Source organism: Macaca nemestrina, chromosome 10 (assembly GCF_043159975.1).
Source record: "Macaca nemestrina isolate mMacNem1 chromosome 10, mMacNem.hap1, whole genome shotgun sequence".
NCBI lineage: Eukaryota > Metazoa > Chordata > Mammalia > Primates > Cercopithecidae > Macaca > Macaca nemestrina.
Window position 1 is genome coordinate 48,690,730 of NC_092134.1, and position 12,121 is coordinate 48,702,850.

Sequence of the window (12,121 nt, forward strand, 5' to 3'; positions counted from 1 at the left end):
TATGCACTAAAGTCTGGAACTCACTACTCAAGTACAAACTATGTCCCAAGAAAGCAATTTCTAACACTTTGCACACTGTATTAGATACCTGCAAAAAGGCCTGCTATTTCTGAGAACTAAGCCACCAAAGTATCTATTCTCAAGGACACTTTAGAACCTCTAAATTTATATAAAACTAGTAGAGGTCTCTGGGTTTAATCTAGTTATTCTAATTCTAGTTTTCTTTTTGTGATTGATTTTTAAATTATGTGCCTTATATTTAGATAATGTGTAGCTTTTTTTCTCCAGTAACATTTATTGCCAAAAATCTTTTGGTCTGATATTAATACAAGAGCTAAAAAGAAATTATTTAGGCAGATAGTAAGGGCAACAGAGTCCTCAGCAACGTTTCCCTTTTAACAAAAAGCAGTCCCCAATTCATTTGTTTCCTAACAAAGAGCAGCCTGAAAAATTGAGCTGCAAACGTAGATAAGCGAGGTGGAAGCTTGCATGGGTGAATGCCAGTAGCTATGCCAACAGAAAAGGGCTACCTGGAAGCCAGGTATGTTCAACTTGGAGGCTCCATCTTCCCTCTTCTTTGCCGCCACTTGTACATTAAAGAGGCGGACAACATGGCGCAGGCCAGGTAGATAACTCATCTGCATAATAAAAGATTAAGGTGGGGCGGCCAGCTTCTTCTTAAGTTATGTAAATAGAACACCTGTTCCAACCAATCTTTCATTTCCTATGTAAATCAGACACCATCTCCTCACGCTCATCTACGAAACCATGCGCATTTCACCAGGGAACTGGTTACCCGTTTTCTCTGGGACCCCTCTCTCTTCAGGAGAAAATTTTCTCTTTCTTTCGCCCATCAAACCTCCACTCTTAACCTCATTTCTGGTGTGTCTGAGTCCTGGATTTCCTTGGCGTGAGACAACGAACCTCAGGTATTACCCTAGACGAACAGCGCCGCTTCATTATACTATAGTTACTCTTAACTTTTCTTTGATTTGTATGTAGCTATATATTTTTCCACACTTTGCTTTCAACCTTTATTTGTGCTCATATTTTGACATGTCTTTGTAAAATAACATAACCGGGGTAGGGTTTTATTTGTATGAGGTTGCTAATACAATTTGGATTGATTTCTACTATTTTATTATGGGGTTTCTTGTTCTACCTTTTTTATCCACCTCCCCAACCTCCTTTACTCCTTTCTGTTGCCTATTTTCCATCTTCTGCCTCAATAATGTAAGGATCTTTAAAGATATTAATTTCAGTGAGAATCCCCTTGATTTTAAGGTTGTTCAGTATCTTAATTGTATCTTGTATAATCCCAGAAATTAAATTTGTTTAGATTTTATCTACATTTCCGATTTTATTTACTCACCATTATTTTTGCATCTTAGACTTTTCTTTTGGATCTATTTCACTATTTTTTTGCTGTATAAACGAAAGAACTCCTTCAGGTTATATCATCTTAGTTTTTAGTTCGGCTAAAAATATTTTTAATGGACTCTTATTGTTAAATAACTGATACATGATTTTACCTTGTCATTTCTTTCCAATTATTTGTGTATATTCTGATTTTCATTGTGGAAGTTGAAAATATCAACTATCTGATTAATTTTTATTTAATTTTAATTTTTGTAAGCATTAAATTTGTATTTTTTAAATGTGGCTTCTTTTGAGATATTCTTTTTACCTTCATTCACCTGAAGATTCGTGATGTTATGTTTTAGTTTCAAATTTCTTCCTATTCATCATAATAAGGCCTTTATTGCTTCCCTAAATCTGATTATTTGTATTTTTGGTCAGTCCTGGAAATCTCCCCAGTAGATCTTTGAATCGTGTCTCTCATCCCTACTTTATTTTCTCTCTGAAACTCTTCATTCTATCTTTCTCATGTCTTAATATTTTGGCATTATGGGAAAAATCTTCAAATACGTTTTCTAGTTCACAAATTCCTTCTTCAGATGTGTTCAATATTTAGTACATAAAAAATTAAGTTACTTAGTTTTAACTGTCACTTTTTTTTTCATATCTTGAGGATCTATTTGGTCCTTTTTAAAAACTCCACAGGATTTTTTTTTTTTCCAAATCTTTTGTTTCTTTGTTATATTTTAATCCTTTCTTTTAATTTTAAACATATTAAATTCTTTATTTCATATTCTATCTTATATAATACTGAAAATTGCACTTTTTATGGATGGATTTCTGTTTGCTATTATTTCTACTGCTCCTGCTGGCTTGTTTCATTATTTATTTTATGACTTTAACTTTGAGCTCAATTTCTGTAGGAATTTACCTATGGTAAGACATTGAGCTCTGGGTTGACGGTGATTTTTTTCGGGGGAAGTTATATTTCCTTCTGCCAGGCATCTGGGACACTACCAATCTGGAACTACTTTAAATTCAATTCTGATTTGTAATTAGAAATTCTTAGGGGAAGATATTTTTCGCCTGTACCTATCCAGAACCAAGGCTGAGACAGTCAATCTTCATAGCATCTCCTTTTGGGTTAAGGTATTACATGAAGGCATCCATCCAAATTCTCTTTTTGCACAGGCTGTAGGCTTTGCTCTCCATCACACACTTATGTGGAGCTGTAGACAGGAATGGCAGATGTCCTGGGGAAAGCTGTTGGCTTTAGTTTTTGATGGCCCCTCTAGAGTCATGTTTCTTATAATTTTTTTTATCTAGGCGTTTTCTTCTCTTTATTGCTAGTTCGGTTATAAATTTAAAGAGAATTCATATATAATATGTGCAGCATTTTTAGTTTTTCAGTTTTGAATGGATTTCTCCAGTCATCATGTCTATTATATTTGCAGAAACAGAAGTGCTTAGACAAACTCTATGTATTTAATATGGACAGAAAAATATGCTTAGTTTTGTAATGAATACATGGGGACCATCCACCTCATAAGCCTAATTATATAGTATTCTGCTTTGAATAGAGCTTCCTCAAAATTCGTATTTACCTGAAACTTGTGAATGTGGCATTATTTGGAAATGAAGTCTTTGCAATGAGGTCCTATAGTTAACTTAAGAGGTCACATAGATTAAGGAGGACCCTATATTTAATATTTCTAGTATTTTTATACAAGTGGAAGAACCACAGAGACAGACACACACATCAAGCATGCAATGTGACAACAAAGACAGAGATTAGAGTCTTGCATCTACAAGCCAAGGAATCCCAAGGATTGCGTGCAACTACTAAAAGTTAAGATGAATATATGGAGTAGATTCTTCCTTGGCACTTCCAGAAGGATCTAACCTTAATTTCAGACTTATAGCTTCCAGAATCATGAGAGAATAAATTTTTGTTATTTTAATTTATTTTTTTAATAAATTTTTGTTAAAACTTTCTGGTAATTTGTTACAATAGCTCTAAGAAACAAACACGTATTTACCATAGGATTCCTGATTTTCTTCTAATGTATTCATCATGTTTCATTTGCATCTGTGGACTTGCATAATAGTCACTCTCTATATAGAAAGTATTTTTTCATGCCTAAATCTCTTAGGCATTATGGTAGAAACTTTACTTCTATGAAATGGTAAGGGAGTAGATTCATATAAAGTTCATAACATGTCTAAAGAGGAAACTGAACATCACTTAATCATTTTGATGTATTAATCACTAGTAGATAATACAAGTAGATTCTAAACAGCTAAAAATCAGAACACGTGTGATAACCTTTTTAGAAATAAAACAAACTAAAGTAGTCTATAATGTATTCATAATAGATAAATTTTCATGTGGAAACTGCTAGAATAATTTTCCAAAAATTTTAATGACTATATAACCTATGACATATACACACTGATATATGATGTTATATTGGCCTCTCGTTTGAAGAAGTATTGTGATACATTGTTGCTTGAGGTAAATATTGACTTTAGAACTTGGATATTCAATATTTACTGCATCCATCAATGTGTATCAAGAGTCCCTGGATCATTCAATATTTCCTTAGTGTTAAACGAAGTAGCAGGAGTAAAAACTGTTTATCTTTTTTTGTGCCTTTAGCAGAATTTATAGACAATGTATTTGGAATCAGAAGCAAACAAATGACTCCAATAACATGATTTATTTTTTCTTCTTTTTTTTCTTTTTTCTTTTTTTTGAGATGGAGTCTTGCTCTCTGGCATCTGGCACCCAGGCTGGAGTGCAGTGGTGGGATCTCCGCTCACTGCAACCTCTGCCTTCCGGGTTCAAGCTATTCTCCTGCCTCAGCCTCCCAAGTAGCTGGGACTACAAGCACATGTAGACACACCCAGATAATTTTTTGTATTTTAGTAGAGACGGAGTTTCACCGTGTTGCCCAGCCTGGTCGCGAACTCCTGAGCTCAGGCAATCTGCCCACCTCTCCCTCCCAAAGTACTGTGATTACAGGCATGAGCCACCGCTCCTGGCCCAACGTGATTTTTTAAAAGCTACCTATTGCTCAAGGGGTGTGTGTGTGTGTGTGTGTGTGTGTGTGTGTGTGTGTTTTCACATGCCTACACTAGTGACACAGAACAGATGGAACTATAATCTAGATTGTACTGAGTTATTACCAGGAGATTTAAGAAGGGATCATGTAGTTATGATGTTGAGATAAATTCCCAGGGACCATTTGTTTTCTTATATTGACTTCTTTTTCATCTTTAACACTGTCAAAATACCTCTTTTTGTTATTCCATAATTACAGTCATGTACTATATAAGAATGTTTCACTCAATGAAAGATGGCACATACAAAAGTGGTATCATATAAAATTATAATAGAGCTAATAGAGTTACTATCACCTAGTGATATCATAGCTGTTCTAACTTCATAGAACCATACATTATCTTTTCTGTGTTTAGATACACAAATACTTACAATTGTGTTACAGTTGCCCACGGTGTTCAGTGCAGTAATATGCTCTATGGGTTTGTAGGTTAGCAACAATAGGCAATATCATATAGCATAGGTATGTAGCAGACTATACCATATAAGTTTAAGTAAGTATACTCTGTGATGGTCATACAAATGAAGAAATCACTTAAGGATTTGCATAACTTATCCTTTTTGTTAAATGATGCATGACTGCATATCCATAATTGCATTCCACATTTTACCTTACACAGATAATGTATATTATACATACACACATCTATATCTACATGTGTATGTTTATATGGATATGTATATGGATGCATATATACACATATATACATATGAATATACACATATATACACACATATAAACATGTATATATATATACACATATGTGTGTGTGTATATATATATATTAAAACCAGAAAGACACTAAACCCTAAAACAGAAAACAAGATTCAAAATCTGGTATGAGCCAATCTTATTTAAGCTATGTATTTACATGCTGTTAGATTCATACATTGACTCTGAAGACTTTAATGCTATTTTTTAAAAGCATAAATATTCTGTTCTGTTGGAGACTGGAGCTCATTTTTCTTCCACTATATTATATCACTAAAATATTTAACTGCTTACCATGTGAATGATGTCAATATCATAACATAGCTATCAATCTGTAATTGCACCTGATAAAGGTCATATAATAAATGCATCCTTGACAATAACCTTAACTTCCTTGACATATTGTTTCTACTGTACCCATTTGATAAAACTCTCCTGAATTCACCCAAATATTCATCACATTTGCACCTGATCCCAAGCACCTGAAAGTTGTTAGAGAAAACACACACCTTAACTGACTGTTATAGCTCAAACGAGTACCGCAAACGTCAGGTGAGTATTCAAGAATTATTTAAAACTATATTTTCATAGTGTATTTGTGAGTGGATATAATTACTTTTCTTCTTGTATTTGAAACTATTTCTCTACCAAAAGAGAATAAATGCCTGAGAGGTCCAAGTTTAATTTCTCATTAGCTCAGGGATGGGGATTTTCACTCAGAAATTAAATTGCATAATAGAACATAAAGAGATGCAAATTTTTTACAAAAGTGAGTTCGTAGGCTATGACTTGTATTTACTAAAGTATTAAATGACTTCTGTTGAAACCACCATATAATTCTGTCATGTTTTTATTTTTACTTCATGACCACATTTCATTTTCATTTAGAAAACTGAATTTTTAAAAAGGGGGACAGTTTTATATTCTATAGTGGACACAAAATATGGTCATATTTTATCTAATGGATGAATTGTTGAAGACATTTTATAACTCAAAGCCTGCATGCTTCAATTCAAGATTCAATTTTCTCTTTGAATGCAAAGTGAGTGTGCACGTGTGTGTGTGCACGTATGTTCATTCTAGGAACAAATAAATTTAAAAGCATTAAGATTTTTTCCCCTTTAATGTTGATTTTTATTTGTACAGCATTATTTTTGATATTCTGCAATGTGCTCTCCTCTAGATTAACCACATGGTGTATAATGATGCCATTTGTCAGTCTTCAATAGCTTTGATCACCTTTAACTTCCTCTCTAATGATATTGCACAGTAAGCACATTTTTAGCACCACCCTCAAAAATTAATGAGTATTCATATGACCTTTTTTTTTTTTTTTTGAGATGGATTCTCGCTCTGTTACTCAGGCTGGAGTGAAGTGGCACTATTTTGACTCACTTCAACTTCCGCCTCCCGAGTTCAGGTGATCCTCCTGCCTCCCAAGTAGCTGGGATTACAGGCACACACCAACATACCCTCCTAATTTTTGCATTTTTAGTAGAGATGGGGTTTCACCATGTTGGCCAGGCAGGTCTCAAACTCCTGACCTCAGGTGACCCACCCACCTCGGCCTCCCAAAGTGCTGGGATTACAGGCATGACCCTCCACACCCGGCCCTCATGACATTGTTATAAGACAACATTTTAAGTTACATAATGATATAGAAGTAATAGCACGAGCATAAACAAATCCTTTACAGAAGTACTGATACATACAAACAACAGCAAGGAAGAGACTGTAATTTCTAGTCTCAGTTAAAGCGATTACACAGTGTGAAAATATAGTACATATAGTTTACAGTTCACCACTTCTTTGAGATTTGAAATGATTAAAATTCTATATTTTCAAAATGATGAATTTGCATAATTTCAGAATGTACACAAAAGAATGATTTATTATTATTATATATTTTTTGAGACAGAATCTTGCTGTATCACACAGGCTGGAGTGCAGTGATTCAATCATGGCTCACTGCAACCTCTGCCTCCTGGGTTCAAGCAATTCTCATCCCTCAGCCTCCCAAGTAGCTGTGACTACACATGCACACCACCACACCTGGTTAACTTTTTTTTTTTTTTTTTTTTTTTGTATTTTTTTAGTAGAGACAGGGTTTCACTGTATTGACTAGGTTGGTCTCAAAATCCTGGCCTCAAGTGATTGGCCCACTCAGCCTGGGTTACAGGCATGAGCCTCTGCACTTGGCCTAATGTTTTTATTGTGTAACAAAATTTGCATCACTCTTATAAAGTTAACTTTAGTTTTATTTTATTTGTTTTAAATTCTTTAAATTTATTATTTTTTCTTTTTTTCTTTCTTTTTTTTTTTTTGAGATGGAAGTTCACTCTGTCACCCTGGAGTGCAGTGGCACGATCTTGGCTCACTGCAAGCTCCACCTCCCAGGTTTAAGCAATTCTCCTGCCTCAGCCTCCCCAGTAACTGGGATTACAGGTGCATGCCACCACATCTGGTTTTTTTATATTTATTTTATTTTTGTTTTTATTTTTAGTAGAGACAGGGTTTCACCATGTTGGCCAGGCTGGTCTTGAACTCCTGACCTCAAGTGATCCGCCCGCCTTGGCCTCCCAAATTGCTAGGATTACACTTTATATTGTTTTTACTCATCAGTAATTATTCACCATTCTTTTTCTTACTGTACTTCAGAGTTTCACTGGCTTTCATAATTACCATCTCAACACTTAGCAATGTAGGTGGATGAGGTTGATCCGTATTTAATTCTAGGGGAAAAACATAATTCACTTAAATCAAGTAGTTTACATTCTACCCTTAAATAAAGACATTCTAGTGAAGAAATGAAAGGAGATCTTTCTGATAGTACCGGGAAAGAGAAGCTTGCACTTTATAAGATGTGATTTGCAGCTGCTGCCATTAATGCAATGCACAAAGAATTAATGCACAGACTGGAGGCAGAGTCAATGGAAAGCAACCAGATATAATTACAACATTGAGTAACCAATTCAAAGACTCCTGAAACTAGTTCTTCTCCTGGACTTTTAACATATGTAATATAACAAATCCTACTCTTACTTAAACATATTGCGTTAGCTGGGGTTCTTTAAAGAAACAGAACCAATAGGATATGTTCTACATGAGTGTGTGACGATAATTGGCTCACAGAATTATGGAAACTGAGAAGTCCCATGGTCTGCCATCTACAATTTGGAGAGCCAGGAATGCAGATGGTGTAACTCCTTTCTGAGACCAAAGGCCTGTGAACCAGGGGAGAACAAGGTGTAAAACCTAGTTCCAGCTTAGGCAGACAGACAGGAAGAAAATGTGTGAGTTTCTTCTGCCTCCATGGTTTATATGATGCCCACCCCAGGAAGGCAATCTACTTTACAGATGCCACTGGATTCATATGCTGTTCTCGTTCAATCCTAATCTCATCCAGAATCACCCTTTCAGCCATGCCCAGAAATAATGTGTAACCAGATATTTGGAAATCCCCTGTTTCAGTCTAGTTGACATGTAAAACTAACTCCCACTCCCATTGAATCATGTTTTCTGTTACTTGTAACTGGAGACACGATATTCCCATTACCAAATCTTAAAATCATTTTCCTGCTTCTATCTTCTCCATCATAACCTCTTTTATAATGCAATTGATGTCCCTTCTGTAAAACAGCATGTCCTTCATTTGTTCCTTGATTCACCTTCTCAGCTTTTCAAGTTCTTCAGTTAGTTCTTCACTCAGCTACATTTTTTTCCTCTCTAGAATTCCTGTTACTAAAATCTCCCAGCTTAAAGTGTCTCTCAGCTTAAAGTGTCTCGTAGCTGAAAGACTAATCACCTAAAACAAAACCTTTCTTTGTCCTCACATCATCCTCTCAAATACTATTACATTCTTCTGCTGGTGTCATAGCGAAAAATAGAGGCATCGTCTATACTGTTAGTAATTACTTGCTCCTTTTTTCAGAACACTAATCTGGTTCTCATCATTATCACCTTACATAGAACTCCACTTTCCAAATCACCACAAATTATCCTCCTTTCTTTTTTCATTCCCATTTCAGTATAATGTTTGTTCTTTCTCTTACCTTACAGGCTTCTCCTTAATTCTGTGTTTTGTTACTAGCTGTCTACATTTTAACACACTTCTGAGATTCCATTCTGGATCTCCTTCCCTTTACTTCTTTTACTATTTCAATTTCTCTTTCCTTTACTTACAATGGTGTTTTAATGCAATTTTATATAATCCTATGACTTCAAATGATGACTAAGTTAGTACTCTCAAAATGTATGTCTCGATTTAACACCTATCCTCTGATGTCTAAGCGTATAAGCCTTACTGCCTATTTGACATTAATTCTTCCAGTCCATATTTATTAAGCACTTATAAAATGCCAGACATAGTTTTGGTGTTTAGGATGCATCATTGAATAAAATAATAGACAGCAAACTTGTTAAAGGGCCTAGCAGTGTGTATTCTAGGTGTTGCAGAATATATGCTCCTGATTGCAACTCTTCTTTTAAGCATGAAAACAGCAAGAGATAAAATGTAAATAAATCGGAGTTTTTGTGTTCGAATGAAACTTTATTTATAAAAACAAGCAGTGGACCATATTTGCTCCATGAGCTATAGTCAACAGACCTTGGTCTATTACAACTCACTGAATTACTCATGGATATATTAACCATAAATTTTCATCACAGTTTGAATTAATTTCGAATGTGTATGATCCAATCCTACTGGCATCCTTTCAGTTTTCTGATTACACGAAGGTCTTTCCTGTCTAATGGAATTTGCATCCACTATTTCTACACCTGGAATATTCTTTCTCCAGTTCTTGGCATGTCTGACACCTTCTATATCCTTGCTAATGTGCTGCCAACTCTCGTCTCCAATGCCAATTTATGTGATATCCCTCTGTTTAATTCTTTGCTAACACTTATCACAACGTAATTATTTGTTCATTAGTTTATTAACTTTTCTCTTCCACTGGTATGAAAGATCCTTGAATAAAGGGTCTGAAAGAATCCCCAAGACCGCCAAGCATAATGTCTAAGAGTCAACAGATACGTAATAAAAGGGGAAATGAACGAATCCATCTCTATTAAATAACTGTAAAGGAAAATAATATTCTAATAGAAACAAAGCTTTTGTTTATTCATGTTCTCTCATCTTGCATTTCTTCCTAATAAAACCTAGTGTGCTCATTAGTTATCTAAATTATTCATTCTATAAGTATTAACATGTCGAGTAGAATTTCTCAATACAGCAGTACTGACATCTTGAACAGTATGCTTCTTTTTGGGGGGGGCTATCCTGTGAAGTATAGGATGCATGGCAGCATCCTTGGTCTTTACCTGCTACATATCAGCATCATTGTCTTCTTCCCTCACTGCCCAGTTGTGATAACCATTAAAATATGTGAAAGGGAAATTTAACCTAAACAAGGGATTGGAAATATGTTTCCCTTGAAGAAGTTATTATAAGCGGAGATTAGTTTTTTAAACAAATAGACTAATTAAGGGAATTGTGTATGGGTACCGGTATGGAAGAAAAGAACAGTCCAGACCGAGGAAGCAGCATGTGGAGGAACAGAGTGTGGTCCGTGTGAGGATATGAAAACAAAATGTCAGTCTATCTACAGTATAGAGGGCAATTCATCATATGAAACCTGGAGAGGCCGGCAGGTGCCAGATCATGTTTATGCAGGTGCACTCCATTAAAGATTTGTGACTTTATTCTACAAAAGACATAAAAAAGAGAAACATGATCAGATGTGGATTCCGAAAATTCACTCTGATTATCTTAATAAGATGGATCAGAGAGGGAAGAAGGAGGGCCTATAAAGTGAATTGAGAGGGCTGGATATAAGTTTCAGATGCCAGGTGATGGTGAAAACTGTGAAGAAGGAAAAAAGTGACTGGATGTGATACATTTTTATATGTGTGAATCAACTGCGCTTAGTGACTAAATGGATGCTAGGGGCTAAAAATAAAAGAATCATGATATAAGCAACAGAACGGATGGTGGTATTTTGTTATTTTTAAGGCTAGGTCCACATATTCAAAGTAATATAGGGAATATCTCAGAAAACGTACCCTGGGCTGCAGAGAAACTCTTAATATTGACAATTCCTGACATTTGAATTTTTGCTCTTTTGTTTTATTCCTGTATTATTCTATGTATTCAGTATCTATTACTGCCTTACAAATTATCACAAATTTAGCAACTTAAAACTATTCATATATATATATTTTCATAATTGGTCAGGAGTCTGGGCATGGCTTAGCATATCCTGTAATTCGGGACCATTCATGAAGCTACAATCCAAGTATCAACCAGGGCTGGGACTTACCTGAAGGCCCAACTTCAGGAGGATCTACTTCTAGCTCTTAGGAGTTGTTGACAGGATTCAGTTTCTGTGGGCTGGGCTGTTGAACTGAGGCCCCCAGTTCCTCACTGCACATTGGCTGGAGTTTTCCCTGAGTTCCTTAACTCATGGGCCTTTCCACATAACATCTTGCTTCCTCACTGCTAGCAAGAGAGATAATCTGCTAGCAAGACAGAAATCACAGAGTTACCTAATCATGGAAGTAACTTCTCAGTGTTGTGATTATCCCTTGGTTAGAACAAGTTACTCAGGAGAGGGGATTACACAATGCTATGAATGCCAGGAGGCTGAGATTTTTTGGTGTCATCATAGAATTCTACCTACCATATTCTAAATATTATGTCAAGCATGAAGTTTAAATAAAATAAACATAATGTGAATGCACTGGCATTTAGAGGTACAGTCTAAAATAAATGCTTTACTTAAAATCAGTTCTTCTTAAGAATAAATTTACACAGATATTGGAAGCTAATATGTAGCAGGACAAGAAAATATATGTTCTATGCAGAACATGCAAGTTGAATGGAAATAATAAAAAACTGGTAAAATGTTTCGTCTAATTACACAAGT

The 12,121-nt window shown here is 35.3% G+C and overlaps 1 long non-coding RNA gene across 5 annotated transcripts in view; it reads left to right on the forward strand.

Moving 5' to 3' along the window:
• The first annotated feature begins 742 nt into the window (after window positions 1-742).
• Window positions 743-12,121, forward strand: part of LOC105473272 (uncharacterized) — a 240,510-nt gene continuing 229,131 nt past the window's right edge. For all 5 annotated transcript variants that reach the window (XR_011609007.1, XR_011609009.1, XR_011609008.1 and 2 more), the window contains exon 1: window positions 743-929. This is a non-coding gene — a long non-coding RNA (uncharacterized lncRNA). The remainder of the gene's footprint in view (window positions 930-12,121) is intronic.